Here is a 24,131-nt window from a genome sequence, read left to right on the forward strand (position 1 = left end):
CATTCAGCATGAGAGAATAAAACAATGACAAAAGTGTAAACAGTAAACAAGAACAGCAACATAAACAAACAAACAAAAAACAAAACAAAAAGTAAAAAAAATAAAAAAATAAAAAAATAATAATAATAAATAAAATAAAATAAAATAACGAGCCATATAAAGCTTGGTCATCCAAAGACATATTCAGGTTAATATCACATGGAAGAAGATTCTTTACTGCCAAAGGAGATATAGACAGGTGTTTAAAACCATTTCACTTTCCTACACAATCTAGGAAAGGACCCCAAATTTTATAGAAGTTGTCAGAAGATCCCTTCATTGTATGCCTGATTTTTTCTAGTTTGATGAAATGAAAGATATCATTAATCCATGAAGAATGAGTAGGAGGTGTAGGTGATTTCCAGTTTATTAGAATTAGGCGTCTTGCCAGAAGAGTGACAAAAGCTACAAAATCAGTCTTATATTTAGGCATGTCAAGTGAAAGAGAGAGAGTACCAAATAAAGCTGTGACAGGCAAAGGTTTAACATAGATTCCAAGAACTTCAGATAATGTTTTAAAGATCAGAGACCAATATATTTGTAGAGATGGACAAGACCAAAACATATGCGCAGTAGATGCAGGGGCTTGATGACAGCGATCACACAGGGGATCTACCTCAGAATATATTTTAGAAAGTCTAACTTTAGTCCAGTGGGTACGATGAAGGATTTTACACTGCATCAAACCCTGTCTGGCGCAGAAGGATGAGGAATGCACACAACGTAGAATCTTTTCCCATTGTTCTTCTGGAATATTTTCTCCTATGTCCTCCTCCCACTGAGATTTAATAGATACAAGTGAGCTTTCACGTAAGGAGCAGATTGCTTCATAAAAATGTGAAATCATACCCTTCATAACATGAATAGGTTTGAGGAAGAAGTCAATGGGAGTGGCACTAGGGAGATTAGGAAACTGAGGGTGCGTGTCCCGAACAAAACTACGGACCTGCAAATATCTAAAAAAAATTGTGTTTGGGCAATGCAAATTCTTTCTGTAATTGCTGGAAAGACGCAAATATATTATCTATATACAAATCCTTAAATGTTAAAATACCCAATACCGACCACTGAGAGAAAGCCCTATCCATTAATGATGGTAAGAAAGCAAAATTTGATGCTATAGGTGCAGAAATAGAAGAGGTTTGTAAACCAAAGTGGTGTCTGAATTGCCTCCAGATTTTCAGTGTAGTTTTAACGATAATATTTTTGGTGTAGGGAGAAGATGAGCATTTAATGGGAGCATGTACTAAGGCTGCTAGCGAAGTAGGCATACATGAGGTAGCTTCCATGGTGAGCCATACAAATGAGTCATGAGAAAAATTTGGATTTAACCAGTATTGCATGACCCTAAGATTTGTAGCCCAGTAATAAAACTGAAAGTTAGGCAGAGCCATTCCCCCTAATATTTTAGGTCTTTGAAGAAAAGCCTTACGAATTCTGGGGATCTTTTTATTCCAAATAAAACCCAAAATTAGGGAATCAATTTGACGAAAAAAGTGTTGAGGAAGGAAAATGGGTATGCACTGAAAATTTATTGTTGGTTATTGACTGGAACACTGTTTGTTATGTTTCGTGGTCCAGGCTGGGCCAGTTTGTTTTTGTTGCCTTTTGTGGAGCCTGGGCTGTCTATAGAGGCCGCGTTTTTTTACAGTGTGTTCAGGGGACAGGCAGCTAGCGGATAGTGAGGAGATGTTTGCTGGATGTGACAAAAAATGTTTTGACCTAAAAAAACGTGTGACATCGCTTAGAGCACCTTTAAACTATCATCATAAGTGGTTGGATAGCAACAAGTATTTTCTGTAATATGTATGATTTGGGCTTTAGTTGAACCGGATTGACGGGAACCTCTGAAGAAACAGCTGGATGATCGCTGGAGGATCATCCACAAGAATCTGCAGACACAGTCGCTCCCCGAGCAGGACGACGCCGCTGGACTCAGGAAGTGAGTGACCAGATTCACTTTTTCTCTAAGACATATACACCTTATGCGCCGCAGCCATCTTTAGAATTTTGTCTTTAAATTTTTTTGCGGTAGCTCTGTATAACGAAAGATTAACAAAAGATATCATGAGAGTTGTAATGTCTGAAGCGGATGTCATAACAAATGTCAGTAAGCCAGGAAGATTTAGAAACGAGCGTTTTCATTCATAAATCTGTAAGATCTTACCTTCATGCTGTGGAAATACAAACCGGAAAAACACAACCCCTTACATATATGGTCTATATATCATTTTTTGTCTATTTTCCTGGCAAGTGGTTTTTGACCAGAATAAGCTCTAATGTGGAGCAGACTTTAAAGCTTGACCTAAAACATAAAGTTAAACATATTGAATCCTTATATGCCCAAAGCCCTCTACGCAAGTGTGTCAATACAAAAACCAAGCTTGATTTTATGTGTTGTTGCATTCATAGGTTAACGCAACGCAAGGAAAGGGCCACATGCTGGGAATTAGTTTACCATGTATTTGCATCCTTGTGTATGTTTCTGAAATGTTCAGTCAGCCACTATCTGAATAACCATCATATGACTAACATGATGATGGTTGTATGAAACAAACCTCACTGTCTTTGTGTCTTTCCTACTTCGTCATAGACAATTAGTGGCCCGCTGCATCTCCTGTAATCGTTCAGTGGACATGATGACACCAGGACAGTATGTACTTATTACACAGGACCCGATATAACTGACATGACACACCTTGTTTTGTCAAAATTCATTCATTAAGAATTAGTCATTTAAAAAATATATTAAACTGTTCATACGGACAATGACTTGAATACACTTCTTCTACAATGACATTGTTTCATTTTCTGAATTAAAATAAATGTCATAATAAAAAATAAAAAAATGAATGTCATAATAAACAAAAGTATTAAAAATAAAAGTATAAATAAATAAATAAAACTAATATTGTCTTGAATAAAGTTATTATTAAATAGTTATTAATCAAATCAATGTGATGCTACCAAAATACAGGGATTTTGTTGTTATGACATCATTGTTGGGTAAGTTACTTGTAAACTTAAAAAGTAATAAATTACTAGATACTAATTACATCTTCAACAGTGTAATTAGATTACTGTACTAATTGCTCTCTTTCTAGAAAGTATTGCAAGAAAGTAAAAAGTATTACTAATTACTTTCTAAATCTCATTTCAACCTCAACCTGTTGAACAAAACAAGGATAGACTCTTTTTATTCTTTCAAACAAATAATTTAAAATTGCATAAAAGTGTGTAAAGGGAGAAGCTTACATTAAAAACATACATTTTAACATTAGACATTCCATGATGATGTTACTATTGTCTTATATACATTTGTTGTAGTCAATACAGTTTTTAATGCAATTACATCAGAAGTAACTGTAAAAAAATTACAGAAAAATTAGAATCCCTTACTTTACTTTTTCAAGGGAAAAGTAATTAAATTACAGTAATTAATTACTTAGTAAAATGCCTAACACTCAACACTGTGACAACAACATAAAGCAACTAATTGTATTATAATTGTATAATATCATGATTAAGAATTAATATGTCTATGTGTTAAATATTTTTTTAAGATAATTAAGATAAAATACTTAAGTATATTCAAGATGTTACTTTATGGTTGCATTACGTGACATTCAAATCAATATTGGGATTGAGATTCAGTATTTACTTTTCTAAGACCTTGCCACTTGTTATTTTAAATCAATATTTAAAAAGTTTCTGCTTGTCATATTCTCAAGACGTCTTTGCTTTGTGTCTGTGAATGTTTGCAGGCTCATGTCCACCCTGCCCTTGGCCCCGGTACTGCACTCTCACACGTCCAGCAGGAGGTGAGACCGCTCGAACACACACACATTTACCACTGCTTGTCCACAAGAGGGACTCAACTTCACTGTGTTCTGCAGATTCCACACTCTAAACCTGGCATGAACCCCACTGATCTGGACAGCAACCTCCTGTACTCTAGAAAAAAATACTAAAAGTAGATTTATAGGTTTATTTCAAGTTTAAAAATGAAGAAACTTAGACTATTTTTCTTCAAGAAGTGTTAAAATAGAACATTTACAAGTACACTACTAGCACATTTATTTTAGTATGCACACTATATGAAGCATACTAGCAAAATATAATTTATTTAATAAAAGTATCCTTGAAGGGTACTTTTTTTTATTAGGGGTATATTTATTATTTCTCTATCTATATCTATATATATATATATATATATATATATATATATATATATATATATATATATATATATATATATATATATATATATATATTGGGAGACGACATATTTAAGTGCAGTGTACGTCTCCCAATATTTGTCATGCCAGTGTAAAATAAAATTGAAATCAAGTAAAGAAATACTGGCCACATGACCAGTTGTGATTACTGATGAAGTCTTAATAAGTTGATCAATGAGAACTCTGGCTGTTTATTTGTCTCAGCCTGAAACCTTTTTGTCCAAAAATGTTTAAATGTGCAGGCAGAAAGATCAAGAGCCCAGTCAGTCTTCTACATCCCGTAGCTGCGGGGGCAAGCACACCCTCACCTTTTCCAGCCGCCACAACATCGACTTTAAAACACAAATCACACATCTGATCCAGAGTGACGAGGAGAGTCAGCCCATGTCCTCTGGACTACCCACACAGGTCTGACACGTGACGCTCACACAATCATTCTGAATTGTGTGTATGTATGAACTGTGACCTCTGTTCCTATAGGCTGAAGAAGGGAACATCATGGGTTTGAACGGACAGGTCTATAAGGGCCGAATGAACAGCAGAACAGCGAGAGCAGTGAGGCTCTCCGAGACAAGATTACCCCCCATCTCTCCTCGAAAAGGCAAGATCACATGTCAAAATCACAGCAACATCTAGCCTTAACATACACTAGTGGCCAGAGGGGATATTTACACTATATTTGCTTTTAATGACCCTTCAAGTTCGATTAAACCATCAAAATATAAGGAATATATTATCGGGGTAAAGACAACACTACATTTGGTGAAGGTTTTGAACTGCCAAATTATTAGGCAAAAAGGCAAACTACAGCTACAAAAATCTACAAACAAAAAGGGTAACACTTTGTTTTGTAAAGTTTAAAGTTTATTACTTTATACAAATCTATGTACGGCCTATCTCATTCTTTCCCCATCGCCATGGCCATTTATGCCAGCTTTCTAGATCTGGAACTGACATGAGAACAGTTGAGCACATGAATGATTGATTCTTGTTTTGGAAACTGTTCATTGATGGTAGAAGCTTCTGTTGTGTTCGGGACAATGTGCAGACTCAATAAGGTGATCATGCTGCACCTCACGACTTGTTACGTTAACAGGAACCCATTTGTACGCTTGGCCCACTTTATTCTTTATTTTTAATATTAGCCTCCGATCTTTGCTCTTCATTGTGTCACACATCAAGAAAAGATGGTTGAAAGTCATACGAAAGACACCTGCTTGGCAGATGAGCCATGTCATGCTTGACCGAGCAAAAGTTTGGCAGCTTGTCCATGTCACGCAGTAAAGAGATGATTTATGAGAAGATGGGTCCAGTTTTTAAGGTCAGAAGTTGTTGTCTGTTTCCCAACAAAGCAGAAGTCTTTTTCTTGAAGATTCATAGAGGAACAATCATATATAAACCTTTCTAAGACAGACCATTATACCGTTGTTTCTGATTCAATTACATGATTATCAGTAATAAGCATTTCATTTCCTCATAAAAGACGTTCTCACTGTCTTATACCTCAAGGCCTGGTTTCACAAACAGGGCTTAGATTTAGCCAGGATTAGGCCTTAGTTAAATTAGGACTTTAGTTTTTATAAATGTACCTTTAGAAGAAAAAAATGTTACTGATGTGCATCTTGAGACAAAACAATGGCACAGACATAATTTAAGATATGCCAGTGCAAGTTGCTTTCAGTTAAAACAGCTCAAACATTCAGTTTAGTCTGGAACTAAATTTAAAGGGTTAGTTCACCCAAAAATGAAAATTCTGTCATGAATTACTCACCCTTGTGTTGTTCCAAACACGTAAGACTTTCGTTCATCTTCAGAACACAAATGAAGATCTTTTTAATAAAATCTGAGAGATTTCTGTTCCTCCATTGACAGCTACACAACTACAACTTTGACACTTCAAAAAATTCAAAAAGAGATCGCAAAACTGATCCATATGAATTGAGCGGTTTAGTCCAAATTTTCTGAAGAGACTCAATCGCTTTATATGATGAACAGATTTAATTTAGACTTTTATTCACATTTAAACATACATCAGCGAACAGATGTGCTGCGTAACACAAGAATGAACCTCATTGATTTCTATAAGAAAAATACAAAAAAAACAGACCACTCTGAAATGCCCTGTGAAATCCGAGCTTGCAAAGTCCGTGCTTGAAATCCGTTCTGCACGATCTTCTTGTTTGTTTACATTGTCAGGGTCTGAATCAGGTTTGAAATGGTTTGAAATTGACGCCATTGTTAATATTTGCATCTGAGTAGAGCTCGCAGTTATGGAGGGGCAGGAGTCAGGACAATTCCTGAACACATACTAAGCTCTGCGAATCAAAACACACTGTTCCAGCTAACCAATCACAGTACATTTTGATGTAGGAAGGAGGGACTTCAACGAAAACGACACGTTCAACCAGACTGGGGAGAGAGGAGCTGTAATAATGTAAAAATTTGAAAAATAATGCGTTTTTTGAACAATCAAGCATGAAAACATATTCTAGTACACCCCAAAAACAAAATCAAGATTTCGTAAAAGGATATAATGGGACCCCTTTAAACACACGCACAGGAGTGAAGAACGAAGCTGTTTAAGTTGGCTGTAAATGAACCCTGCACAAGCTATTTTAGTTACAAGGCTAACAGTTGAAGGGCTGGTAACACTGAAGTGCTGTTCTTGACCTTTGAACTTTAAATACCCTGTCTCTGTCCAAGTTGAGGCTCACAAGGTTATGGCCTGTGCTGTGTGTATATTTTATCCATGCCTGAACTAACGGAGACGTCAAATTAGTCAATGGTAAACAAAGTCAGACTGTTTTTTTCTGGGCGGCTCCCGAGTCCCAGCAGCAGCATGTGTGAAATGATCAGTGGTGTTTGTCAAGGCAAGTATCAAACCTCATTGGTTTTCACACGTCAAGTGACCATGCTTGAGCTTCCGTTTAGCACAACTGATGTGGGAGTTGATGAGCAACTTGCGAATAAAAGCCTAAAGTAAATCTTTTCAAGCATTTAAAGCGATTGTCTCTTCAGAAAATTTGGACTAAACCGCTCAATTCATATTAGTTTTACGATCTCTTTATGAACTTTTTGAAGCGTCAAAGTGTTAGTTGCGTAGACTGTCAAAGCTCTCAGACTTCATCAAAAAGATCTTAATTTGTAATCAGAAGATGAACGAAAGTCGTACGGGTTTGGAACGACATGATGGTGAGTAAATGATGGCAGAATATTTATTTTTTGGTGAACTAACCCCTTTAAGCCTTGCCTGTGAAACCGGGCACAAGTCTTTTATTTTTTTCTGATTGAATGTAAGTTTGGAATGTGATTCATCTGGAACCTGCTGGGTTTGTTCAAGAGAAAAGAAAATATTAAAATCAATTTTAATTTAGAAATTTGAAACATGATCATCGTAAAATAGGTGTATCTTAGTCATTGCATGTATGAATTGCATTTTTAATGTATTTCTGAATGAATTAATAGATCTAGACATACACAGCTGACTGACTTCAGGAACAAAGCTGACTGATAAAAGTCAGTGTTTCTGTCACTGCCCTCATGCCTGACATGTGGATCGTTGATGGTGTTGCAGGAAACTGGAAGAGCAAAGACAAGGAGAGCCGCTCGCAGTCCCAGAGGTCCAGTGTAGTGGATACTGGCCGTGGAAGTGCCAAGACTCAGCGCAGCCACTCAGGTGTGTTATGAGGAGCCGGATTTAAAGGGGTCCTGTTGTGCTTTTCCACTTTTTCAACTTTAGTTAGTGTGTAATGTTGCTGTTTGAGCATAAAAAGATCTGCAAGGTTACAAAGCTCAAAGTCCACTCCAAAGGGGAGATATTTTATTTAACAGAATCCACTTTTATAATAATCTCCGCCCACGGAATACACATAAAAGTTGGCGAGGCCTGGCTAAGCTCTGCTAGAGAAGATGAAGAGTCATTGTTTTTCCACCCTGGTAAAAGTTTGTCCTAAGGCTGATGAACTTAGAGAGGTTAAAATGTATTTTTAACACTGTTCCTGAACATTATAACCTCAACGTTTGTCTGTGCGCTGAACGTTTTAAGGAGAAAAGCTTCCAGTAGAGAGTACAGTGCAGGCTATACGCACACCTGGAACCTGGTGGGTTTGTTCAAGAGAAAAGAAAATATTAAAATCAATTTTAATTTAGAAATTTGAAACAACGTAATGTATTTCTGGATGAATTAATAGATCTAGACAAACACAGCTGACAGACTTCAGGAACAAAGCTGACTGATAAAGGTCAGTGTTTCTGTCACTGCCCTCATGCCTGACATGTGGATTGTTGATGGTGTTGCAGGAAACAGGAGGAGTCCCAAAGGTCCAGTGGATGCTGGCCGTGGAAGTGACAAGACTCAGCGCAGTTAAAGGGGTTCTGTTGTGCTTTTCAACTTTATATTTTATTATTTTATATTATATTTATATTTTATTTTACAGAGTCCAGTTTTCAAGAACTGCAACGAACCAGCGAATGTTAAGGCTGCAACTCGATTTTTCCAGATCTTATGAAATCATAATGTTTCTCATTTAATAATCTCCACCCACGCAATACGCAAAAAAAGTTGGCGAGGCCTGGCTAAGCTGTGTTAGAGAAGATGAAGAGTCACTGTTTTTTCCACCCTGGTAAAAGTTTGTCTTAAGGCTGACAAACTTAAAGAGGTTAAAATGTCTTTTTAACTGTGCGCTGAATGTTTTACAGAGAAAAGCTTCCAGTAGAGAGTACAATGCAGGCTATATGCACAAAAGCTTCTCCTGAAAGAAGTAGCTGTTAGGGTTGGGCGGTATTACGGTAATATTGGATACCGCGGGATCTTAAAATAGCACCGGTATCAGTTTCAATACCGTCATTACCGGCACTTATATAGCCTATAATATATATAATTTATTTATTGCCTAAAAAATGCTTATGTGTGGTTGCAGTTTGGCAATATTTCTGGTTCCAACCGAATGAGAAGGGAGAGGCGGTAAATACGAGAGATGTAAACACCTCTAACCTAATGTCGCATCTCTGAAACAACCGCCCACTCACTGCTGCCAGGATGCATTTTGTTCTCGAGTTCATTAAATAAGCGCATTAAGTTTCGTATTTGTTAAAATATTATAATGTTATTTTTTCCATCTTTGTTGATTATGAGAAGTGAACAGCACAAATAAGATGGGATGCATCGGGAGTCAGACGATTTGACCACTTCAATAAATTTCGTTTTGTAAAAGGCCTCTTTAAAACGAATTTCGCCTCTTTAAAACGAATTTCGTTTTGTATATATTTTATCTTAATTTTAATACATTTTTCATCAACCAATTGCCTGGATAATCATGACATGATGGGCATGCCGCGGTCACTTGCATTGAAATCTCATAAATTAACCGAAACTCAGTGTAGGCTATGCCTCACAGACATGACAAATATATATAAATAAAGCTTGAAATTTCTTTAAACGAAACAATTAAAAACGAAAGAAATAGGCTACTCACTGATTAGGCTAAGTAATCCATGATGTGCATTTTTCTCTAGGCGCGTTCACGGAGATGCGATCATCAATTTCATTAAACGAAACTATTCAAAACGAAAATAAATAGACTAGCCTACTCTCTGTAATCCATGATGTGCATTTCTCTCTATAGCGTTCACTACGGAGATGCCGATCGTCAATTTCTTTAAACGAAACAATTCAAAACGAAAAGAAAAAGGCCACTCTCTGATTGTGTAATGATGTGCATTTCTCTCTGGCGCGTTCACTACAGAGATGGCGATCGTCAACTTCCATCTTTGCAGAAAAGTTTTATTAATAAAAATCAATGAACACGCGTCACCGGATTACAAAGGCACTTCTTGCTTGTTGCACGCACACAGATATTATGTTGAATAATGGTGTGCTCGGGCTCATAATAACAGTTAATGCCGTCGGCCGCACACAGACACAACGTGCACGGGTTGGGCTTGATTTTTTTTTTTTTTTTTTGCCCGATCTGGCATTCAGTTTCTGAACGGTGTAGGCACAAGCCAACAGTTTGGTGACGCCGTCTGAGCCCATTATGTCATAATTTTGAATTAGTCACGGTAATACCATATACCCCGGTAAAATAGGGAGGAGGTTTGACGGTATCAAAATTTGAATACCGCCCAAGCCTAGTAGCTGTTCCCATTTTGTCTGGACAATCTGTTGTTTATGGATCACAACTTCTAAGTATGTCTTATTTTTTGTAGTTGTGTTTTCTATTTACAGCTCCAAATATACGTTTTATGTAGTTGCTATAATAGCTATGGTGTAAACGAAGGGCAAAGCTTTGCCTCTGCTAGCCTGTTAACTAACATCAAATGCATTTTAACTTGCTTGCCCAAGAGGGGTCTCAAAGATGGCCGCCGAGTGAAATGTGAAATGAACATCAAAGTCCCTTTAACACAAGTTTTATTTTTAGAATTACTAAGATGTCTAGTTTAAAATATGATTCTTTTGAAGTGTTGGTGCTTAATATAGCAATATATAGTGTAAATGATAAATCACGTTTGAGATTTGTGCTGGCTACTGTATACAGGCCACCAGGGCACCATACAGACTTTATCAAAGAATTTGCTGACTTTCTATCAGAGTTAGTATTGGCTGCAGATAAAGTCCTAATTGGTGATTTTAATATACATGTAGATAACCAAAAAGACGCATTGGGATTGGCATTTAAAGACATTCTTAACTCTATTGGAGTTAGACAATGTGTCAGGACCTACTCATTGTCGTAATCATTTTCTAGATCTAATATTATCACACGGAATCAATGTTGATGCCGTTGAAATTCTGTAGCAGAGCGATGACATCTCAGATCATTATCTAGTCTTGTGTAAACTTCATTTAGCCAAGGCTGCAAAGCCGACTCCGTGTTACAAATAATTAGACCTATCACTTCTGCCACTAAAGATGGCTTTATTAATAATCTTCCTAATCAGTTTCATCATCTCAGCATCCCAGATAGCTTAGAAGAACTCGATATTGCGACAAATTTTTAACTCTCTCTTTTCCAGACACAGTTGCTCTGTTGCGCTTAAAGGAGTCATGACCTGTAATTTTCACTTTTCCACGAGAATCAATGTATGTTATGATTGCCTAACGATTATACACTGGCCGGGAAGCCGATATTTAAAAGAGAAGCGTTTGTTTACCCCTGGGTTCGTAAACCAGCCCACGTGCACGCGCACTCAAATACAAGATTTTTTTTCTGCCCCGACTTGACGTCAAGACGGGGCAGGATATACCAAATATGGACACCGCAGACCTATGCTGCAGGAAGCTCTCCCCCTCATATTCAGTCGAGAAAGATGCAGAAACATATTGTCACAACGTGAAACAAGGCAAAAACACCACATGATAGCAAACGTTGATCTCAATAACCACTGTAAGCTGATAAAAAACAACAACAAACGTTTTAGCTCGTTACTGATGTTAATGTATGTCTCAGTCAAAATGATTGTCTTTACCATTCAGAGACATCTTGATGTAGACGTCCTTCCATCGACTCTACATCTTCCCTTTCCAGCTCAGGTTCAGAGTCTGGCTCATATACGGTTGAATTCCGTAGGTCGCGGCCAGGTCGGGTTCATTCACAACTTGCGCCATGATGTCAGTTTTGGTGCTTTTCCACTGCATGGTACGGCTCGGTTCGGCTCGGTATGGTTCGACTCGGCGCGGAACGGTTCGGCTCGCTTCGCTTTTCCACTGCGTGGTACGACTCGACTCGGTACGGCACGGTTCGGTTTGCTTTAGCTCGGTTGCTTTTCCACTGCAGTTAGTACAGCTTCAAAGTGGGTGGGACTGATCGTTATAGTTGCCGTCTCTACTGCCATGATATCATCATATTAAATGCAAATTTTTCATTCCGTGTTTCCCCATCCACTCCTCGGCAACCAACGAGAGGAACGTCTGCACCTCGTCCACTGACCACGATTCAGCCATTTCTTTTTTTTTTGAAGTTTATACTCTGTTTATACTACTGGCTATTTAAATCTGGCGGGTTTAGTGTCTCGTGTCGTAAATACAATGACGCTGATAGTGATGATTCTGTCTGACCAATCAGTGATCTGCAGTGTTTTCACGTCACATTTTAGTATCGGTACGGTACGCTTGGAACCTCAACAGAGGTGGTACCATTTAAAGTGAGCCGAAGCGAGCCGTACTGTACCGTAACATGCAGTGAAAATGCGCCAAAAGTGAGCCGTTTTTTTTTTCCACTTTTCTTTTTTAGAATGGCCTGAAAGACTATAATAGAGCGTGGGTATCCAAGGTAATACTAGGTTTTGACTCCTTTAAAGAAGATTAAAGAAAATATCTTTAATATTAATATTAATATATTCGTTAATTCGTAATATTCGTTAATATTAACGAGCACACTCTGGCCCTTAAGAGAGCAGCCAGAAAAATGGAGCGTAACTGGAAGAAAACAAAACTAGAGGTATTTCGCGTTACATGGAAAGAGAGCTCGATTGCATACAGAGAGGCCTTAAAAGCTGCTAGATCTGCTTATTTTCAACCCTATTAGAAGAAAATAAACAAAACCCTAGGTATTTATTTGAAACAGTGGCTAGACGAACGAAAAAGAAAGCTTCAAGCCCAGAAGTTTCCAAGTAGCACAGCAGTAATGACTTTATAAACTTCTTCACTTATAATATTGATAATATCAGGGAGAAAATTATAACTATGCAACCGTCTACTACAGTATCGCATCTTAGTATGCAGTGCATTGTAGTCTCCCTAAGGAAAAATTTGATTAATTCGTTGCTGTAGAAGAGGAAGAATTCGTTAAACTCGTTAAAGCTATAGTAGGTAATGTTGGAGAGCTAGCCAGATTTGAAAGTGGCACCTCTTCTAAGCTCCGCCCCCTCCTGTCAGTGCTCCGTCCAAAGCTACGCCCCCCCCACAAACATGAACGCGCATCCACATTTGGAGTCAGCTGCAGGTCACAGGAAAGCCGAGTAGCACATTATGGGCATCAACCAAACTACGTCATGTCTCATTCACCTGTAAGTAAACTATATTATTATTACAATGAATGCAATAAAAAAATGGCTATTGTTAGTAATGTTACTCGCAGCTTTCAGGCTAACGTTACACGTTTGGTGTTGTATGAACTCAGAAATGTAGCTACGTCTCTTTGGATAAAAGCGTCTGCTAAATTAAATGTAAAAATTTAACGTTTTGTTTTGTTACTATCACTGGCAAACGTGAATTTTATGTTTTTATAAATCTTCGTTATTTTGGTTGTTAGAGCTTCCACAACGAGGGCATTGGATCTGACCCAACGTACAGTCCGCCTAACGTAACATATATCACGGAAATAACAAATCCCCCCGAAGCAAAACAAATAATTACCTGTCCAGCAGAAAGACCGCAACCTCGGCATCGCTTTTTAGGCCCTTCAGCTTCCTTAGTTGTCTCCACCGTTCAAATGCTGAACCAATGTTGACCTGAGTTTGTCCTCTGGCTTTATCAAGTGCCAGTTTCGTTGCAGCCTTTTCTGCCTCAGACTTTCTTTTTTTAGCCTTTTTGTCAGTATTGATATAGTTGTATATATTATACATTATAAATATATATTATATATTTATACAGTATTTATATAGTTGTTACCTCTTGAACACAGCCGCGTCCAAATGATCTGAGGGAGCGGGCGGGTATAGATATATACACTAGAAGTCGCTTGGCTACGGTTTCGTTCCAATGAACTGCAGTAGCGAAGGCGACGTCTAGTGTATATATCTATACCCGCCCGCGCCGTCAGATCATTTGGACGCGGCTGTGTTCAAGAGGTAACAACTATATAAATACTGTTCGTTTTCTCACACAAACCGCTCGTTTCGTGTCTTAGACTTTGGACTTTGTGCATGCTCTTTGAGACAGTGACCATAGACCTGCATTATATGACTGACAGACAAGAACGGTTTGACCTAAAAATATCAAAATTGAAACTACTGCGGAAAAAAAGACACCTACATCTTGGATGCCCTTGAGGTAAGCTAAAACATACCAAAATTTTATTTCAAAGTGAACTATCCCTTTAATACAAAACGAAATTCGTTTTAAAGAAAGGCTTTGTGCTTTCATTTTTGATAATAATGTAATGCCCGTTTTATATTAAAGAGGCTTTATATAGAGTTCAGAATATATTTAACAATATCTTTTGCATTTCTCATCCAAACAATGTCAAACTTGGCACTGCACTTACTCGTACCCGTGGCGAGACACCTGTCGAGTTTGAAATCCATCGGACTAACGGTTCGAGAGATATGCGGTTAACAGACACACACACAGATAGACACACATACAGACACACAGACAGACAGACGTTTCTGTAATTTATAGATAGATAATTAGTAAAAAAAAAAAAAAATGTTAAATTATGTTGACTGATTATTGAAAAAGAATAATATATTGATGTTTAATATTATTTTAGTTTAAATATTGATGATTACAAGCTTGGGGGAAATGCAATTAATTGCAATTAATTACAGCAAATTGTGCAATTAATTAGTTAATTTTTTTTAAACGATTCCCAGCCCTAATTTATATAAAAATACTTGCATGTAATTACAGCTGTAATTCATTTCTGTAATCACATCTATAATTACACTGTTAACCTTCACTTACACCATAACTCACACTTAAACCTAGCCTGGCTCCGCCCTCTTATGTACTTCCGCTCAATTTTCATTTTCCTTCAGTACTCCGTCTGGGTTTGCGGTAAATTCGTGGGTTTTCTCCAGCCAAATTTTTACCGGTCCAATCAGCGAACAGAGGGAGTGGCTGAGAACGATGAAGTTGAGGTCGTGCGTTAGTTTGAGTTGTAGGGTTACGTCACGACCAAACGTTAGCGATTGGTTATGACAGATCCAGAGTGGCTCTGGGCAGATCCAATAGTTTTAAACTTTAACAAAGTACCCGCCTTCAAGGAAGTTAACGCTTGTCAGTGGAGAGTGGCCAGACTCTCTGTACAAATGAAATGTACCTAACAAATATTTTTTAATGCAAGTACATAGTAGTTAATATAAATGGATATTGATTGATTTGCAGGTGTAAAATGCAGATGAAGGCCCCTGTAATGCCCATTTTATATTAAAGAGGCTTTATATAGAGTTCAGAAACCCTTGTCATTAGTGACACCGGTTGCCTATTCACAAACTGTTTCCTCAAGCATAGCATTTTCTCGGAGTTCACTGTGTTCTTTCTACCATGTGCAAATAAAAATGTCACTAAACTTTTGCTCTGTAATTGTAACAATGAGCACTCAAACACAGCAAACCAACAATTACTAAAAACACACACAAAAACTGATTTTGCAGGGGCATTTTGCACTAGTCTAAATAAAATATAGTCGTACAAAGCTATTATTACCAGAGCATGTGATCAGAGCAGGTAATTGCACCATTGTTGCCCAGCATGAATACCAGCAGTAGGGCTATTGCAAACAGAAGTCTACTACTGAGAAATTTCACGTTATTTGAGCGGACTTTGCTTTTCCAGTGCATGATCGGTACATGATTCGAGCGTTTGGGCTGTTAACGACAGAGCAGAACGCGCAGCGCAAACACGGAGCGGCGCAGCGGCGACACACACACACACACGGAACGGAGAGCGCGGCGCGGAAAAGACCCGCTCATGGCAGCTGCGCGAGAATGAAACCTGATCGCTGAAAAGGGATGGGCGGGACGGCATATTTTCGGCCTTTTCAATAGCAGTCGCAACAGGAAGTTATTAAAACGAGGCAAAAAAAAAGTGCTGCGTTAATTGCGTTATTATTTTTTTAATGCGTTAAGCATCTCAAATTAATCGCAAAGATTAACGCGTTAATTCCCCCAGCCCTAATATAAATACAAGGTTAATGTAAAAATTTACACAATAAGTATGGCGTTATTTTCCTGTCAAATGTCGAGAGCGCATTATTGTAGCGCGAAAGTACATTAATATAATGCGCGAGCGCGAATCTCTCTGCTCGCGCGTGGAATTTAAATGCGCAAGCGCAAATCTCTCTGCTCGCGCGCGGAATATAATGCGCAAGCGCGAATCTCTCTGCTCGCGCACGGAATATAATGTGCCAAGTGCAAATCTCTCTGCTCGCGCTCTCAGATACACGTTGCTCTTGTAAGAATTTTCTCTGAGCTCGCTCAGAGAATATGCCTGCACTTAAAACGTGCCTTCGCTTAAAGTAAGCATGTATGTGCTTAGACTTTGTCCCGTGTGTTCGCGCAGCATGCCTAAGTAGCTACTCTTCTCTTCAATTTCTTTCTTTTTTCTTTTTTTTTTAATAAATGCCAAGGTATCAAAAATATAACTTACATAGCAAAAATGTGTAAATTACATACAACGGAATAAAGAAAGCAAAGCAGCATATATATATATATATATATATATATATACACATACATACATACATACATATAGCCTGTATATGCTTATACAAAAAAAAACAAAACAGAACAGACAGCTGTAATGAAATAAATAAAAAAGTTTGAAACAAGTTTATTGTCTTAAGAGCTTTAAGATTCTTAGATAACGAAATGCTTTGGATGTATTGTTGGACCTCTCTTCTAAAAACAATGAATAAGGGATTCTGCTGAGTGAATTTACTACGGTGAATGTGAAATTTTGCAAGGAACAATAATAGATTAATAATAAAATACTCATTAAATTTAGCTTTTTGTATATTAAAGAAACCAAACAGTGCATCCTTAAAAAGCAAAGAGAAATCCGGAAGCAGAAAATTCAATCCAAAATAACTGTGTGAGGACAATCCCAGAAGATATGAAGAGCAGTTTCATCAGGGGCACCACAAAAAGAACAACTTGTGTTTATGATTTAAACCTTTTCAAAAGCTAGATTTAATGAGTATTTTATTATTAATCTATTATTGTTCCTTGCAAAATTTCACATTCACCGTAGTAAATTCACTCAGCAGAATCCCTTATTCATTGTTTTTAGAAGAGAGAGGTCCAACAATACATCCAAAGCATTTCGTTATCTAAGAATCTTAAAGCTCTTAAGACAATAAACTTGTTTCAAACTTTTTTATTTCATTACAGCTTTCTGTTCTGTTTTTTTATTTTTTATGAGCATATACAGGCTATATGTATGTATGTATGTATGTGTGTGTGTGTATATATATATATATATATATATATATATATATATATATATATATACAGTATATGCTGCTTTGCTTTCTTTATTCCGTTGTATGTAATTTGTACATTTTTGCTATGCAAGTTATATTTTTGATACCTTGGCATTAATAAAAAAAAAGAAAAAAAGAAGAAATTGAAAAGTACTTAGGCATGCGCGAACGCACGGGACACAGTCTAAGCACATACATGCTTACTTTAAGCAAAGAGGAGAGATCCGCGATTGCACTGAACACGTTTTAAGTGCAGGCATATTCTCTGAGCGAGCCCAGAGAAAATTCTTACAAGAGCAATGTGTATCTGAGAGCGCGTGCCCAGTTCTCGCGCGCAAGCAGAGAGATTCGCACTCGGCACATATTCCGTGCGCGAGCAGAGAGATTCGCGCTTGCGCATTATATTAATGTACTTTCGCGCTACAATAATGTGCTCTCGACATTTGACAGGAAAATAACGCCATGAATAAGTGCATAGTTAGTACTAGTTAACTACACTTAATATGAAGTGGGTCCCAATTTTTATTCACAGGCAAGTTACTTTTTGCTAATATGCTTGTGTAAGTATGTTTCTGACATTTTGTTTGTGACGTCTGCAGGAGAGCAGCAGATTCATCTGAGGACTCTTGTGGACAGTCTTTTAGAAGATAAAGAGAAGGTATGAGAGAAAATAATCCAACCTAACCTTTCCTCTAACCCTCTCTTTAAAAACACAGTTTAGGGTTATCAGATTATATGATAGTCAAGTTCATCTAAAGGCTGTTTTCATTGTTACAGTTTATGTAATTATCTAAACAGAACTTCCCCTAGACTTCTATTGTTGTAAAAGGTGAAGTGTGTCATTTGTGTCAGTCAAATAGATAGTCCAGCCTAAACTCATGCCGGTGACTGAGCAACCAGTGTCGAGATGCTCAAACAAACAGAGCAATGTATTGATTGAGCCACAATGACACACTGTACACTTTTCAGCGCAATCAATCTAACTGGGATAGGAGAATATATTTGAAGGTACACTATGTAACAACATTTAAATAATGAGTCAATACATCATCAATCCTTCCTCCAAAACATGTTTTTGTCTTACCGTGATTCACTATGGTAACCCTGACATCAACATGGTGTCGTCCCAGATCCAGGCCACATCTGATACATGCGTACTAGATGTGGGCCGGATCTGGGCCGACACTATGTTGCTGTCTGGGAAACATATTATAAGTGTTTATATTTTAGACCCGTCAGCAAATTAATTTGAAACATTTCCAAACCCCAAATTTTTGTACAGTTGTGGAAATGGAAACAAATTTTATAAATGGCATTTCCAAATATGATTTGGACAATTTAAGTTCTGTTCCGAATTGTTGTTTTCCACTCATTTCATTAAATGGTTCACTCAATTTAATTCTGAATGACACACAGCCCATGGTTTTGTCGGATTTATTTTACTTCTGGCAAGGTATTTTTCATCAATTTTATGTAGGTCAAACTCAGGAGCTGTTTGCATGCCACCATTTTCAACTAAAAACGTAACGTTTTTTATGCGCTTTGGCCATTCGTTTACATGACAACGGCGTTTTGGGTGCCTGAAAACGCAACTTTTCAAAAAGGAGTTTCAAAGTCTACTCTGTTCTGCTCTGATTGGTCAGATGGCCCAGTCTGTTGTGATTGGTCTACTCTGCTCTGATTGGTCAGATGGCCCAGTCTGTTGTGATTGGTCTACTCTGCTCTGATTGGTCAGATGGCCCAGTCTGTTGTGATTGGTCTACTCTGCTCTGATTGGTCAGATGGCCCAGTCTGTTGTGATTGGTCTACTCTGCTCTGATTGGTCAGATGGCCCAGTCTGCTGTGACTGAATTACTGACAACTTGTTTCAGGCATTTCAGGATCGATTCCTTCTTTTAGGAGTCCATAACTCCATTTATCTGCACTTTTATCCTTGAAACTTTGCAGACCTTTTACATTCACAAACAGCTTTATTTCACACTACATGAAATATAATATTTCTGAAAAAGCATAATAGGGGCATTTTAAAATAACCTAACTGCATAAGTGTGCACACCCTTTTCTAATTGGGTAAATGGCTGTGTTCAGAATGAACTAATCATCAAGATCATGTGAAATGGTACACAGCTGTCTTCTCCTGAAGTTACTCTGATAAACTCCAAATAAGCTGGGGTGTGTACACTTATGTATTTAGTTAGTTTTTATGTTTATTATTTTCTCTGAAATATGTCATTGCTTAGGTTATTTTTACATTAAAGGTCCAATTCTTTTGTTGTTGACTTTATGGGCCCTATCTTGCACCCAGCGCAATTTACGTCGGTAAATTAGGGAATGAACTTGCACTCCCGGGGGCGGTTCAGCAAAAACAGGAGGCGTGTTCCGGCGCAAACGTTCCCTGATGCTATTTTGCAGGTTTAGAAAACAATTCCGCCACTGACCAGGAAAAACCTAGTCTAAAGTGTCGTGTTGCATATGTTATTCAAATGCTATTTTGAGGGCGCATGCTTGGCCATAATGTAGCTTGTGCACAACACGCATACACTTTGATTCTCTCATCTACACAGAAGCAGCAGTTCTCATTTTTGCAAATCATAGGCTACATTATTACAAGGAAAAATATTAACACATGAAATCATTGTTGTGTCCATGAAGATGTGAAAAAATAGGCATAAATCTAGCTTACACATTTACCCAAATTATCATACACCTGTTTAACCGAAGTTAATTAGGGTGTGTTTCTCCATCCCCAATGTCACTTCTCTGTGTTTTACTGCCCTCCTCGGCTGTGAACCGCTCCTGGCGCGCCTGGCAAATCCGCCGTTATAATAGCAATCCGCCATGGAACAAGTGCGCCTGTTCTTAAAGGGAATGTGAGATGTCGCTCTGATTGGTTTCTTTCACGTTACGCCCAAACCACACCTATGAATAATGAAGCTACTTCAGACCAACCCATTTTAGATTTGCGTCGGGCGCAAGAGTCGTTTATCCCGCCAGTATAATAGCAACAGCTCCTGAGATTCACCCACAAAGTTACTTGCGTTTCAGATCGTTAAAATAGGACCCTTTATATCCACTGTACAATTATACTTTTTTAGATGTTTTCTTACTTTCTCACTTTTTTGAGGACATTCTCATTGTTAGCAGAATCTGGACATAATGATGCTATATATCAGAATACATTTTCTCCTCAATTTTCTGGAGAAACTCATCCCACTTGTTTTTTGCACTGCAGAAGTGCATTAATCTGGACTTGATTAAATTAGAAAAGCAAGTGCAATTTCCTTTCACTGGTTGACATATTGAGCCCTTTTTACATCACACACACTCATACAGGACTGCAGTGCTGAAGCTGGATGAGAAAGTGCAGGTTCTGATGAGAGAGAAGAGTGACGGAGAGGAAGAGAGAAGCAGCCAAGACGCACAATACAAGAGCAGGTCAGACAGACAGAACTCCTCCCTCCAAAGGGCTGGGCCATATATCAAACTCAAACACCAAAGGTTAATATTATAATATAACTAATAAATCACAATAACCTCTATATATCGCTCAGCCCTATTGTTTTAATACCCTAGCATTGGGTTATTATTTTTCCTTAACATTTATATACATTTTTTTCTTTACGGTTCACCTGTAGTTAAACAGCCTCAGGGTTATGATTGAGGATGTGACGTCCTCCTCATCCTCTCCACTCTCAGTGTGGGCCGGATCTGGGCCGACACTATGTTGCTGTCTGGGTCACAAAGTTCCATTATAATCAATGAAAGTGACTGCACAATGAATCTCATATTTAGCCTACATAATGTCTACACTTTGTTTATTGTAAATTAACTTATAACAAGGGGATTTGCGAGCGAGCAGAACTCAGCACTGGACAAAAACTCTGGTGTTTAGAGTTGTGAGTGGATTCTAACTCAAACACCTCTGATTGGCCACTGCATTCAAGCAAACAAGAGATATGTTTGTGATTGGCTGCATTGCTCAACGCTGCAAAAACACGTTGTAAATAGATAAGAAACATTTGACGCTCTCAAGAGTACAAACACCAGGGGCCCTATCTTGCACCCAGCGCAATTGACTTTGTACACCGACGCATGTATAATTCCTATTTTGCACCCGCGCACAGCTGACTTTTCCCTCCACAGACGCACGTCGGTTAACTAAGAAATACACTTGCGCTCCCAGGGGCGGTTCAGCGCAAAGAGGAGGCGTGTTCCGGCACAAACGTTCCCTCATGCTATTTTGCAGGTTTAGAAAACAATTCCGCCACTGACCGAAAAAAAAACAGTTTAAAGTCAGTGGCGCGTTGCGCATGTTATTCATATGCTATTTTAAGGGCGCATGCTTGGCCTTAATCAATGTAGCGTGTGCACAACGCGCATACACTTTGATTCTCTCATCATTCAAACGAGCGTATCTGTGATTGTCGGTTTTGACAGCATCGTATTTGTTTAGACCATGTCGACAGACATAACGGCGCTGATCCACTTGTCCGTGCAACACTTCTGTCGCGCCGCTCTCCACTATATTCCTATGGGTGACGTCAAGCGACTTTGACGCGCCCGCAAGGCATTTCGGGAAGGCGGCGCTTCATTTGATGCCCATCTTTATGCAAATTAATTCCGTTGAACGCGGCACGGCTATCAAATAGAAGTAGAGCATATGGAGACGGGGGGGAGTCTCTCACAGGTCACATCCTTCTACAAAAATGCGCAGGAATCTTTAGTTCCGAGTACAAAATGGAGGAGAAATTGATTGTGCCGGTTCCGGGTTTCCCGAAATTATATGATCCAACTTTGTTGTCCTATAGGGACAACGAACAACGAAATTCCGCCTGGAGAAGGGTGGCAGAGGTCATTGGAGTCCCTGGTGGGTTTTATGAGTTTGTACTGTGTTAAATAAAATGTTAATTCAACCGATGAGTTATAATGGTAGCAGACAGCACATGTGCATCTGCAAAAATGGGTTCATATGCTAGTAGTATTTATGATAGCAGGTAGTAGGTATAGAGATTATGATGGACTTTTACAGAAATAAATACATAACTCATGACAGATCTAACAATTTGAAATGGGCATATCAAGTTGCAGCTTAAAGCAAGATTAAAATAATAGCTTAATACCAATAATTAGAATTAGATGCACAGACAGATTCATAGCCTGTAATTTTCTCATACATATATTTTTATTATTATTAGAGGATGTCGGTCAAGGTGGAAGAGCTTGAGGGACCAGTACACCAGGGAAAAGAGGAAGGAGAGGAACAGGAGTGGGGCTGGGGCCTCATCTGCTCGGCCATGGAAATATATGGCTGTGATGGGGTTCCTGGCCCCATTCATGGAGTTTAGGCCAACCACCTCCAATCTGCCCTGCCACACTCCCCCCAGCTGCACCCATCCCTTTGGTCAACTCCCCTCCAGCTTCACCCACCCCGCTATTTTCAACAGCCCCAGCTGCACCCAACCCCCCACCAGCACCTACCCTGTCGTCTGCACCGACCGTTAAATGCACCGTTAAATTTAAGTAATTTTATTATTCATGTTTGTGTTGTACATTTATACATTTTTTTTATATTTCATATTTTTAGTTTATTTTGTTCAAAGTGTTCATATTTATATTTATTATTTTAACTTTATTTTGTTCAATTAGTTCATATGTTGTTCAGTAAGTTTATATTTTGTTCAAAGTAGTAAAATGTTGTTCAATAAATAATTCAGTTTTTTAAATGGTGTTCATGACTATCGTTCTCATCAGTGTTCATTATTCTGTAGCGTTTATACTTGCTGTGCACATTTGCTAAGCCGATATAGATAGTTTCTGTAGATAGATAGATTTATTGCAACTGTACAAGTACAATAGAATGTTTGGATGAATCCTGTTGATACCCACATAAAGAAAAAGATAAACTTCAGAGGTACAACTAATAACTAAACCATAAAATTAACTTTTTGTTTAGTTAATAAATAACTAAACTAAAATCAGATTCTGTTTAGTTAATAACTAAACTAAATCTTTAGTTACCTAGATTTAGTAACTAAATCTACCATTTATTAGTAGATAAATGGTTATTTATCTACTAATAAATAACCATTAATAACTAATGGTTATTAACTAAAATAATAATAAGTTATTATTATTAAGATAACTGACGATATATGTATTATATATACACAGAATGAAGAGTTTAATGACAAGGTTGAGTTGAACAGGTGAGTTGTCACAAAGGGTCAGGGGAGGTTGTCTAGTAGTGTAACATCCATGTGAAGTTTATTTAGTGTGGTTGTTCAGGCTAAAAGGGCTCTATGTTTTTCATAATAGAGGGGTGAAAATGCTGTGTGAAGGGGGAAGTCAGGTGTATCACCTATACATTACATGTCCATGTGTTATACTTATGGAACATGGACCTTTGCTTTTAAAGAGCAATGTATGTATAATGCTTGTGCTACTTTGGAACTATGCCTTTAAAGAACAATGTGGGTGGCTCTTAAAAGAGCCATTGTGTTATGCAGCTGCTGGAACCAAGGAACAGCGCCCTCTTTGCTGAAATAAGAGGCGAAGTTGCCTCTCACTCTCAAGGCCTCCCATGTGGCGTTGTTAGCAGACATCCTGGATACTCCCCGGAGACAACTACCATCACTACGGTAACTACCTGCCCTGCGCCTTCTCCTCAGGGTCATGACACGCAAGTAGTTGTGGAGAACGCAAGTGG

The 24,131-nt window shown here is 38.1% G+C and overlaps 1 long non-coding RNA gene across 1 annotated transcript; it reads left to right on the top strand.

The window, feature by feature from the left end:
• Positions 1-17,945: 17,945 nt before the first annotated feature.
• LOC311096039 lies at positions 17,946-22,743 on the top strand. Its single transcript, XR_014608943.1, has 3 exons — positions 17,946-18,083; positions 20,759-20,860; positions 22,621-22,743. It is a non-coding gene; the product is annotated as an uncharacterized lncRNA (long non-coding RNA).
• Positions 22,744-24,131: the final 1,388 nt, after the last annotated feature.

The sequence above is a fragment of the Abramis brama genome, assembly GCF_963993115.1.
Source record: "Abramis brama genome assembly, chromosome: 1".
Classification (NCBI taxonomy): domain Eukaryota; kingdom Metazoa; phylum Chordata; class Actinopteri; order Cypriniformes; family Leuciscidae; genus Abramis; species Abramis brama.